Source organism: Heteronotia binoei, chromosome 21 (assembly GCF_032191835.1).
Source record: "Heteronotia binoei isolate CCM8104 ecotype False Entrance Well chromosome 21, APGP_CSIRO_Hbin_v1, whole genome shotgun sequence".
Taxonomy (NCBI): domain Eukaryota; kingdom Metazoa; phylum Chordata; class Lepidosauria; order Squamata; family Gekkonidae; genus Heteronotia; species Heteronotia binoei.
Window position 1 is genome coordinate 133,686,801 of NC_083243.1, and position 12,620 is coordinate 133,699,420.

Genomic DNA, 12,620 nt, shown 5'->3' on the forward strand with positions numbered 1-12,620 from the left:
CATTAAGCTTGCTGCCTATCCATTTGAAAATAATTTGTAATTGGCAAACAAAAGTCTACCTATGTTATTCCAGGTGAATATAGTAGCTTTATCAATCACTGAATGGGCACAAGCTCATTTCATTCACTTGGAAGGAAGAACAGATAATGCTTTCCAAGCAAACCGTGTAAAGTCATGACAATTCAGCTCATGCTGATCTCAATTCCAGTCTAGTTCTACATTATTGTTTTGTGATATGTGGGTTATTGAACATTGAGGCTTCCAGGTTCAACCCCTCTCACACTAATTAAAAGGTCTTATTTAGCAGGTTATGGGAAAGGCCTGTCTACTCACAACCCTGGAGAATTATTGTGTTTGTCAGAGTACACAATATTGAGTTAGATGGACTGAATTGTCTAACAGAACAGAATTTCATTTGTGTAGTATTTCCTTACCTTGATGGATAATGTTATTTCTCAATGACTGCGATTTTGACCAAAGGCACTAACAGGGTGATGTGCTTAGGAACCATAGTCAATTAGTTCTCAGTTTAGCAAGGTGCAACTCAAGTTAGCTTTTCTAGGGTAGCTTTTCTAGGGTATGTCAAAAACTTGCCCTCATATGCATGCTGCATGCTTGTGCATGGAAAGTGTATTCATCTTTTTTGTTTCACTACTCCAAGATACAACCCAGACTCCCATGTTACCACTGACTTGGGGAACCCTGGAAAAGGCTGCCTCTGAGCAAGTACAAAAGGGTTGAGTTTCCAGTTATTCATCCTGACCCGTGTACAACCTTGTCAGCATGATATTGAAGTGCATGTGAGTCTGCTTTCTTAATAGGATGGGAGACTTTATTACTAGAGATTAAGCTAAAGGACAATTAGGGAAAATAGATATCATTCCTATTGCTTACAGATCCTAATGAAAAGAACAAACATGAGCCTAATCTAAACTTCACCAAACAGAAGAGTTATGTCCAACATATCCCCTGGATGTCTGTGGAACAAATGCATGTCTTGACTGTTGACGGAGTAATTAAAACAGTAACAGTGTACAACCCAGTTAAGGAGCAGATAAAGGTTTATTTAGGAATTGACATTCTTGATAGTAAAGAGGAGGGACAGAGATAGGTTCCTAACTACATCTCTAGCTGAGAGAGAGGGGAGGCTGAGTGTAGCACAGTGGTGGCCAAACTGTGGCTCGGGAGCCACATGTAGCTCTTTCACACATATTGTGTGGCTCTCAAAGCCCCTACCACCCAGCTGGCAGGCTTGGAGAAGGTATTTCTCTCTTTAAATCACTTCTCCAAGTCAAGTCAGCTGGTAGCTTGGAGAATGCATTTAAAGTTAAAGTTGCTTTTTTCCCCCTTCCCATCTTCCTTCCTTCCTTCCTTCCTTCCTTCCTTCCTTCCTTCCTTCCTTCCTTCCTTCCTTCCTTCCTTCCTTCCTTCCTTCCTTCCTTCCTTCCTTCCTTCCTTCCTTCCTTCCTTCCTTCCTTCCTCCCTCCCTCCCTCCCTCCCTCCCTCCCTCCCTCCCTCCCTTCCTTCCTTCCCTCCCTCCCTCCCTCCCTTCCCTTCCCTTCCCTTCCCCCTTCCTTCCTTCCTTCCTTCCTTCCTTCCTTCCTTCCTTCCTTCCTTCCTTCCTTCCTTCCTTCCTTCCTTCCTTCCTTCCTTCCTTCCTTCCTTCCTTCCTTCCTTCCTTCAACATTCATGTCTTACAGCTCTCAAACAGCTGATGTTTATTCTATGTGGCTGTTATGAAGCAACTTTGGCCATCCCTGGTTTAGCACTTCTGAGAAGAAAGGTGCTGTCTCACTATCCAATCTTGTTGTTTTCTTGCTGTCCCCTTCTTCTCTTCTTCTTTGTTCATTAGGCATTGTCTTTTCCAACACTGCCCCCCCAGTCTGCTCCCTGGCAAAGGAATCCAACTTGCAGCATTTGGACCAAGGCTAACAAATGTTTCAATCTTTTAATCCTTCCTTTCTCTCCCAATCCAGATTTAAGGAGGTGGCCTCATGCAGGAAGGGGCACTCCATTCTCCTCAAATCAACCTAGAGTTCACCTTCCATACATCTCCATACCGAGATCATGTTTTACATTAGCTGTCCATCTTGCCTCCCCTGGCAGGAGGGAAAATGGATAACCTTTTTGGAAAAGATAACCTTGTCCCCTAGCGGGAAGGAAAATGGATAACCTTGTCCAGTTCTGCAAGGCCTGCAAGACCGCTCTCTTCCGGTTGGTTTTCAATTGACGCAGAGCCTATATCATAGGTATACTGAAGAAATACTGTCGCCACTGAAAACATATAACATCAAAAAGATTAGCACCAAATTAATTTTGACTGTTTTAACTACAGAATATTTTATAATATGTATTGATTTTGTTTGTTGTGATTTTATACTGTGAGCCGCCCTGAGCCTGCTTCGGCGGGGAGGGCGGGATATAAATCAAATCAATCAATAAATACATCTCCTGACCTCTGTGTATTTTATGGCTTTCTTCTCAGAAAAAAAAATGGCTGCCATGATCCCAGGAACTCTCCAGTGTAAGATATTTCAAAGTACCTTACATTTCTGAATCATAACAGGGTACATACTGTCACTGTCATGAAGATGAAATGGCTACTGCTTTTGCCTTATAATAGTTGTTTTTTGTAATTAACGCTTATGCCATTGCACTTTCCAGGGGACCCAAAAAGTGCTGAACTGAATATTTAACATTTTATGAAAAAATATTAAATTTACAATGACCAGAATTTTAAAAAAAGTTTCTGACAAAATTTAGTTTTGGTCATCACATCTCAAAAAGGTACTGATGAACTGGAAAATACACAGACAAGGGCAATAAAAATATCATGGAGTTGGAACATTTACCTTATGAGGCAAAGCTAAGGCATTTGGGACTTTAGTTATAAAAAACCCCTCAGAAGTGACACAACAGCATCCATAACATTATGCATGGATAGAGAGAAACTTTCCTTCCTGTCCTATAATATTAGAAAGTGGGGTCACCCAATGAAACTGACTGGCAAAAGATTCAAGATAGACATAAGAACATAAGAACATAAGAGAAGCCATGTTGGATCAGGCCAACGGCCCATCAAGTCCAACACTCTGTGTCACACAGTGGCAAAAAATTTTATATACACACATACACTGTGGCTAATAGCCACTGATGGACCTGTGCTTTTGTCCATAATAGCCAAATGGAATTTTTTGTTCAGAGGTAGAATGCTTCTGACTATCAAATGCTAGGGAATAATCAGCAACTAAGAGCTATTGTCTATGGAACCTGCTTCTGGGCTTCCCAGTGGTAACTTTTCCAACCACTGTTGGAAAGTGTATGCCAGGGCTGGCTCACCCACTAGGCAAACTAGGCATTTGCCTGGGGCGCCGGGGGGGGGTAACCGAATTGGGCTCTCCTGCCCCTCCCTGTACTCAAGGCAAATGCCTAGTTTACCTCCCCCTGCCGGTGCCGTGCCGCCTCCCCTCTTCCCTTCTGTGCCACCCAGGTAGGGGCAGTGGAGTGCCTTCCCGGCCTTTTTAAAGTCCTCCTGCTGATCAGCTGGTAAAACGCTGCCACAGCCACCCTCTTCCTTCCTTCCCTTCTGCAGCCCTGCACTCCGCCGCTCCCCCGGCGTGCTCAGAGAAGTGTGGCTAGAATCGGTCCTACCTGCTTACACTTGGCTCCGGCCTCTCAGCGCTCTCTCTTAAGAGACTGCTGGAAGAGGCTTCGCTCCTCCCTCCCTTTCACTGGAAGTGAGAGTTCTGAGAGGCCCAGGCTGGGTCTAAGCGGATTGGGCCAAATCTAGCTATGCTCCTCTGAGTGTTCCGGGGGAGCAGGGGCAGAATGCAGCCCCACAGAAGAGAAGGGGGGTGGCAGCAGCATTTTACCCGCCAATCAGCTGATCTGAGGGGGGCTTTAAAGAGTCCGGGAAGTGTGGCACTCCACTGCTCCTTCCCAGGTGGCACAGAATGGAAGGTGGGGAGGGGGGAGGCACCACAGAGGGGGGTAGCAGGGCGTGGCAGCCAGCAAGTCTGCCTGGGACACCATGCACCCCAGGGCTAGCCCTGGTGTATGCTGACCTTGATGGACCATTGGTCTGATCCAGCATGGCTTTTCTTTTATGTTCTTATGTTATGTTGTTATGTAATCGATACAAAACCCTATAAAGTAGGCCAATTTTGAATAGGGGTTAAATGTGGTGTATGACTGAGTGTCAAACTAGGATTTAGAAGATCTGGATTCAAATCCTCACAGTGCCATGAAACTTCTTATTTGACACTGAGCCAGTCACACTGCCTTAGTCTAACCTACCTCACGGGGCTGTTGAGAAGATAAAATGGGGAATAGAGATCCATGTATGACTTTCTGAGCTCCTTGGAGAATAGAGTGACAATGTCCTCAATAGATATCATGCAAATGGAACGGAACTGTGCGATTAATATCCCAGAGGTCAGAATACAACTATATAACCTCTACTTTTGTGTACTGAAATTATGGGCATATATATTATTCAACATGACACTCACTTGTGGATGTCTGGTCACATTACAAGTGAGATGTATATATCAGTGACTGAGAAATGAAGCTTGTTCTCCAAGTAGAAGGGATATTGAGGAAAACTGTCATTCAAACTAGTCCATGGTCAACCCATAACAGAGGGTATATGAATCAGGGACTTATTCATAGCACTGTCTTTTATCCACTATGTTCATTCTTATACTAGATTGTAGTGCTTGTGGAGTATCTGATACCCTTATAACAACAGTTGTAACTGACACTAGGCAATAATTAATAAACATTCATTTCCATGCTGAAGTTCTGTTAGCCCATGAAGTCCAGATGAAGACCCTGGGTGTTTTTTATTTCTCCGCTTCAATTTTTAGGAATCTTCAACAGTGGTGTAAGCTTCAAAATTGTATTTGGACGCCAAAGGAAGAATAATGCCAGCTACAATTATTGCTATTACTTCCTTATCTTCCTTTCAAAAATCTCTAAGCTCTCTCACAGATTCAAACCTTAAGGCTCTAATTGTAGCTGGCATTCCTCTTCCTTTGGCTTCCAAATTCAATCGTAGCTGGCATTACTCTTCCTTTGGCATCCAAATACAATTTTGAAGCTTACACCACTGTTGAAAATTTTCTAAAAATTGAAATGGAGAAATAAAAAACACCCAGGGTCTTCGTCTGGACTTCATGGGCTAATAGAACTTCAATGTGGAAATGAATGTTTATTAATTATTGCCTAGTGTCGGTTACAACTGTTGATATAATTGCATATACTGTCACTCCATTGTTTTTGAATTGTATCTGATACCCTGACAAAATACACCAGTTTCAGTTCTATAAATCAATTATCAGTGATCAATTACTGTCATATAGTAAAGTCAAATATCAGATACTATTTGATGCCAAATACAGATGCAGAGCATTGCATATTTACTGAAGATATGAATATTCACTGCATATTTGCTTAGCATTCCACATTAAAATTTGGAGAGCAGAATTTTGAAAGTGGTTTTGCTCAGTTCTGGACATCTTAATGATACTTGTGTGGCAATATAGTCCTGTCTGTTATCTAATCCTATGTACAGATGGCTTCCTGCTACAATTAATTATCAGAATTTTGAAGCTCTTTCTTCTGATCATGCACATTTTAACTGGTATGATTATTCTATTCATGCCATATTTAAACTGAAAAAAGGCACACTTCTCCTGTTACATGCAATTGAAGATATATGTCTTTTGTAAACAGGAATATCTCTTTATAGGTTAACGCAGGTTTTACAGTGCAATCATATGCAGAGTTGCTCCACTCTAAATCCATTCAAATCACTGAGCTTAGTTTAGAGTAACTCTGCATAGGAGGAACTTTGCATCTGTAGGAATAACAAAAATCTCCCTCAAATCCAAAGATGCAGCAGGAAAAAAAATCTTTTCTAATAATAAGATAGCAAAACCGTTACTTTGAATCCTCTTTATAAGCATGTTTGGACAGAGGGAGTAAGGGAGGGAGAGAAAGAGAGAAATGCAGCTGAAGGTAATATATTTTGATGGACTTTTCTAATCACACTGGTAAGAAAATTAGTCAAGATGCATGCCTCTTCTTTATCAGTGAATGGATTGATAGACAGATGGTCAGAGATGACAATACAGAACTATGTAATAGAGATATCCTATTTACTGTTAGTATGTATGAATGTGTATTCAGATAATAACTAATCAAGATCTGACCCTTTAATAGAGTTCACATAACTAACAAAACTGAAATAATTTCTGACATTCAATGTCAATTTTTAGAGTAAACTGTTGCTTGAGTGCATCATTGTCTACTTTCAGTTCTCATGGTAGTGGGACAGAAAATAAAGGGAGAGAATTATTCTGTGGATAAGTTACTTGCAGGAATATCATCCAACCAGACAAGCCTAGCAAATTTTCCACTGAACAAGATTTGTATATTTAAATTATTTCTTAGGTATTTCTCTGCACGATATGGTCAAAGCAGCTTATAACACTATTGTCCCATTCGTCCTGGCCTGGGACTCGGCCAGGAAGAACCCCCCACCGCCGAATGGCCCACTGATTCCGCAGCCTAGGAGGAGGGGGCTTACCCCAGGCTCCAGCAACCCCACGGCGCCACCAGCAGTATGGTGCCTGCCGTGCCCACCAGAAAGCCCCCGCTCACCCCGTCACTGGAGCTCACTGTCCTGCCGCAGCAAGGATCCTCTGAGATGCCAGCTGGTAGCCGAGCGAGACCTTGAGCCTGGCAGAAGCACCAGAGCAGCCCACCGCCAGACGAGCAAGGAAGACACTGGGCTGAGAGCACGGAGCCGTTTCCGGAGCCGCGGTGGCGCCCTGACCCGCCCCAACCGACCACACCGTCAGGAGAGTCTGCAGCTGGGAGACACCCGGGGAATGCCCCTACTGGGTGTTAGAGTCCAAATAGAGGGGTGGGGACACAGGGAGGTTATTCTGGTGGGTGGGGGTAAGGCAGCTTGAGAGGGATAAAGGAGGGCCACTTCAGGAGGTCAAGGGAGAAGTGAGGCTGGAGACTCAGAGAAGGGCTGCACCCTGAGAGAGAGAGCACGAGCCCAAGAGTACCCAGCTGGGAGAGGGGGCCGACAGGTGAGGTAACCCCGCCCCCTCCATTTCTGAGATCTCTGGCTGGGCAGAGGGTCTCCCAGGGCCACGGCCAAGGCAGGGCACACCAAGGGGCCCAAGGGGGACCATGACAACTATACACACACACACACATATATATACATATATATGCATAAATCACAGCTGATTTATGGCGACCCTGCAGGTTTTTCAAGTCAAGAGACATTCAGAGATGGTTTGTTGTTGTTGTCTCTGCATGATGACCCTGGACTTCCTTGGTGTTCTCCCTTCCAAATACTCACCAGGGCTGAACCTGTCAGCTGCCAACAATTAAAAACAACAAACCTATCAAAATTAGCAAAACAATTAAGCAGCAGACTGACACAGCAGCATGAAATACACAGAGAAATTGCCACAAGTGGGTAAGCAGATTGCATCTATCAGTATTTTTGTGCACAGTATTTGGTAAGGTTCTTAAAGTCTATATGAGTTCTTTTTGTAAGATGTAATTTGATATCAGCACCTGCACCTGCTAGGCAGAAGCACTGGAGAGGGAGGAAATAGAGGCCCAAGGTTTGCCCACATATCAATAGGCAGCATGTCTGCCCTGAGGTGAATGTTTTGCTTACCCTATCAGGGGAGGAATAGAGTCAGAGGCAAAGGCTTCACTCCTCACCTCAACAGTAAACATAAATAACATATCAAACCAGTTGGGGGGAAAGTCAGCTCATTTTACTATGTGAAAAGGAATGTCTGACTCATGATATCTCAACATCAAGTTTAATTTAATCTACAAATCTATTCGACCATTTTTACTTCAGTTTTATGAGGCAAATTAGCCCAAGAGGGAATGACTGGTTTAAGGTCACCCGGTGAGCTTCATGTTGACCTGATTTGAACCTAGTTCTTTCCAGGTGTCCATTTACACATTACAAAGTCCTTGTGTTTGTTGGGGAACAATGCAAGGACTTTGTAACACATGTGCAAAGGGACAGGTTTTTTTTGGTCTCCCAACTGTGAACTAGATCTTTTCTATCTGCAACCATAGCACACAGGGAAAAGTGGCTTTACCATCCCTTCTCATGCTATTTTGCATCTGCAAAATGCTCCATGGAACTGCTATTGGTTTCATTATGAAACAAACTTATATGTGGCCATGTAAGTTACATAATTTTATTAGGCAGTCAAACTCCACGGGCAGTTAAGGGTGTGAAAACAGCAAAAGAGGGAGGAGCTAGCATTGCTTTTCCATGCATGTTGTAGTCACAAACAGAAAAAGGGATAGTGTGCATTTGGGAGGCGCAAAACTCTTATTGTGCGTTGTTCCTCATCAAGGACTTTGTAACGTGTAGGTTGAGCCTGATGTTCCAACCACAGCACTACCATATACACTTATGGAGATCAGTTTCATGTTGTGTGTCTTTGCTTCTCCATTTAACTGCATACTTTTGGTCACTGTAGTCTTTATTTGTGACAGTTGAAATCAAAATAATGTGTTATTGTGGAAGTTAGAGTTGTGAAATCTAATTCCTGATGCTGCAGTACATTTTCAACAAGTTTTGTACAGGTCATAACTTTTATGCAGGACTAATCAAAACATATTTCTATATGCATGTAACTTGTCAGAAATGCACACATTATTAACTGCTACATGACTGCAGATGGCCACCCAAGGCTTTTTTTTTTAATCCTACCATCTTTCTCTTTTTGATCCTCCAAAGTTTCTCCATGGACACAGAAGCACATGAGGAAGATATCAAGCCTAAGAACCATGTGGTTTACAGTACCATTGAATCTTGTGCTGATTTCTATATGCCTGTCCATCCATCTGTCAGTGTGCTTGTTGAGTATATAAGGCAGCGTACAGGATAAGATAAACCAAGTCAGCTATTAGCCCAAAGGAATTTAGCATCTACATTTTGGTTCATGGGGAAACAACATAGGGAGCTGAGAAAGGCAGAAGTAACACAGGATGAGCCACGCTTTGCAATGCAAGAATGAAAGTGAAGTGAATTTTGCCCTGAGGGACCAGCCACTCCTGTTAATGCTCTGCTCTGAAAGCTTCATTCATCTGAGCAAATACTTCTGAAGATGCCACCCTGAAAATGGGTAAATTTGGCATCTGCCCTTTCACAGCCATTCTTTATGTTGACTCCCACCTTGTCGAATGGCCTGCTTGAGGTCAGGAAGGTTCCCACACTTCTATCATTTTGCAGAATGTGAAAAACAGAAATGTTAAGCAGGGCCTTTTAAAAAAGGGATTAGAACTATAATACAATGTAGCAGCTCAGGAGGTGGCTTTTATAAAGGTTGTAGTATACTGGAATTTTTTTACTGCATTGTCTTCTACTTGTCATCCACATTCTGCATTATGGTATGTCATGCCTTACTTTTTGTTTTATTTTTGTTTGTTTATCTGCATTGTATTCCAGATCTATAGTCCTAGTCCTACTACACTGTATCTTGGCTGTTTTATTCTGTCTGACTGAATTCTTTTTTATACTTTTCAATCTGCCTTGAGTCTCAGTGAGAAAGGCAGGCTAGAAATGAAGTAAATAAAATAAATAAATCTATCTCACAGGGTTGTCATAAATGTAAATATAATAAAGATGGTAGAATACTTTATGAAACAACAATGATATGTATAAATTCAATTAGCAGTCAGAGGATTAAAATTAGAACTATAATGTAATTAAACAACTCAGGTGGTGGTTTTAATATGGAAATTGAACCCACCTAAACATCCAACTCCTGGTACTCTTCTGGTTTGAGGATCTGAAAATGATAAGATTCAAGTCCAACTTTTTATGGCCTTTTCCTCAGTCACATAGCCCAAATGTCTTACCAACAAGGCTTTTAACATCATAATCAGGACTGATTTCAGTGTGCTTTAGATCAGTCAATAAAAACATATGGCAATCACATGTGGCAATGCCTTGAGTTTTACTCGAAAATATAGACTAGGTAATAGTTTGTCATTTATTTTCAGCAGCTCAGGACTGAAGCTAATGAAACAGAAAACCATTTGGAGGTAAATTGTGACACAGAAAAATGTAGCACCTACTTTTCTGCTTCATATATTGCTAAAATACATTTTCACTTTTAATAAAATGATACAGAATGATAATCAATTCAAACATTCTGCACTAACAGTGAAAACATTACTGAACTAGGTTTGCTTTTCAAAAACTGCATGGCCATGAAAATGAAAAGAAAATAAGAGAATATGTTCTAATGTAGTCCAAAGTTTTAGGGCTATGTTTTTGAAGAATAACAAATCTGTAGAAAGCTTTCACTGGTAATTTGTAAAGATCATGCCTAACTTTCTTACTATCTCTTAAGTACCAAGTTCTTCTTAGATAATTTTGTATAAATGATCATGGATGGTACTTCCAGGGTTTTGTTCATTCAACAATGTATAGGCTGGATTTTGTCCAAGAAAGGAAGTTGCCAGGTTTGATTCAGTAGAGCACCTTGAGATATAAACCGATTTCGCACACAGCTCACCTCTGAGTCATGCCCCTCTTCACTGTGCAGCGTCTGGTCGGAATTTCCACCATCTGTGCCGGAGGAGCAGGAAGAGCCGTGGCTTCTGCCTCGCGAACGGAAACTGGGTTTTAGTGATTTCCGTTTGCGACGCAGAAGCCGCGGCTCTTCCTGCTCCTCCGGCGCAGATGGTGGGAAATCCGACCAGATGCTGCGCAGTGAAGAGGGACGTGACTCCGAGGTGAGCTGTGTGCGAAATCGGTTATAGTGAACTACATCAAAATCAGGGCTTCCATCAAGAGCTTCTATTCAGTGCACCATTTTGTGTTCAACCCCCTCACTCAGTGAATGAAATCCTTGCCTGATTAAAATACCTCTGAGATTTGCCAGTCCCTGAGCTCTGGTCAATTCTCTCCACCACATATATAATTTTATGAACCTCTATCATCTCTAATTGGTCCTTCCCATAGGGTTGCCAAGACTTACCTTGGCTTCAGTGAGAGGATAATTCTTGTGTGCAGTTTGCATGCACAGCACTATGTCATCACCTGGAAGTGACATCATCAAGATGGGCACGGCATGCCAGGGACACTCTAGGATTTGGGTTAAATCTCTATGGTACCATAGAGTTTTTACCTGAAGGCTAGAGCATCCCTGGTGTGATGCCCAGTGTGATGATGTCACGTTTGGGTGATGTCATTGCACCAGACATGGCACCCGATGATGGAGCGCTTTGGTGGCGGGGGTCCCCCCAGTGGCCTGCTCTGTGCCGGTGGGTTGGCCCCCCCCCCGAACTGGGGGATCCCCTGCCCCCAGTGGGAGCTTGGCAGCCCTACCTTCCTGGCAACTAACTGCTCTCTTTCTATTTGTAATGGTTGAGGAAATTCTGTTTCATTTTCATTGTATGTGAAGAAGTGTGCTTGTAAATGAAAGCTTATAACTTGAATAAAACTTTGTTGGTCTTAAAGGTGCCAATGGACTTGATTTTTTTCCTGCTACTTCAGACCAGCATGGCTACTCACCTGAATTTATCATCTCCCCCCTTAGTTGTCTCTTTTCTAAACTAAAAAGACTCAGACTCTTCAGCTCGGGGGAGGGGCCTGTTTTTTCAGATAGAGGCACCAAATTTTTCAGCATAGCATTCAGTGCCTCTCTCCAAAATACTTTCCAAGTTTCAAAAGGATTGGACCAGGGGGTCTAATTCTATGAGCTCCAAAAGAAAGTGTCCCTATCCTTCATTATTTCCAATGGAAGGAAGGCATTTAAAAGGTGCGCGGTCCCTTTTACATATGATGGCCAGAACTACCTTTGGAGTTCAGTTATGTTTGTCACAACCTGGCTCCTGGCTCCACCTCCAAAGTATCCTGGTTCCACCCCAAAACATCCAGATATTTCTTACATTGGACTTGGCAACCCTAGTGCCAAGAGGCAACATCAGAGGAAGGTCTCAGCCTCCATGCCCTGTTGCTGCCCCTCCAGAGGAACTGACTGGTCACTGCATGAGAGAATGCTAGACTAGATGGACCACTGGTATGATCCAGCAGCGTTCTTCTTAAGTTCTTATTTTGAGCATGCCAGAGCTTGTAGGGATGGTAAGGGGTTGCTTGAAGCAGGGATGGCTGGGGACTTCCGGTTTTGGCAACCCATCATTAGGAGCGGCTCGAAGCGGCGCATCCTGAGCCACTCCTTAATCTGGCAGTGGAGGGGTCTTCCCCGTCGAAAGACTTGACCCTGGGACCCAGGAGGGGTTCTGGAAGGCAGGAACGGGGGTGGCAGCGGTGGAACGAGGAACGGGGGTGACAGTGGTGGCTGCCTCCCAATCTCAGCTCGCTGTAAGCCTCACTGTCCCGATTGCCATTTTTATTGGTTAAAACAATTTTTATCAAAGATTTCAGGTTTTCACAGCTGGTAACATCATTAGGGTTTGTAGAATCTTTCGGGCTCAAGTGCCGTGTTCTACTGGAGAAAGTTTTTCTTCCAGACGTTTCGTTCTCGGCTGCGGAGAACGCCACTGAGGATGTTCTCCGCAGCCGAGAATGAAACGACTGGAAG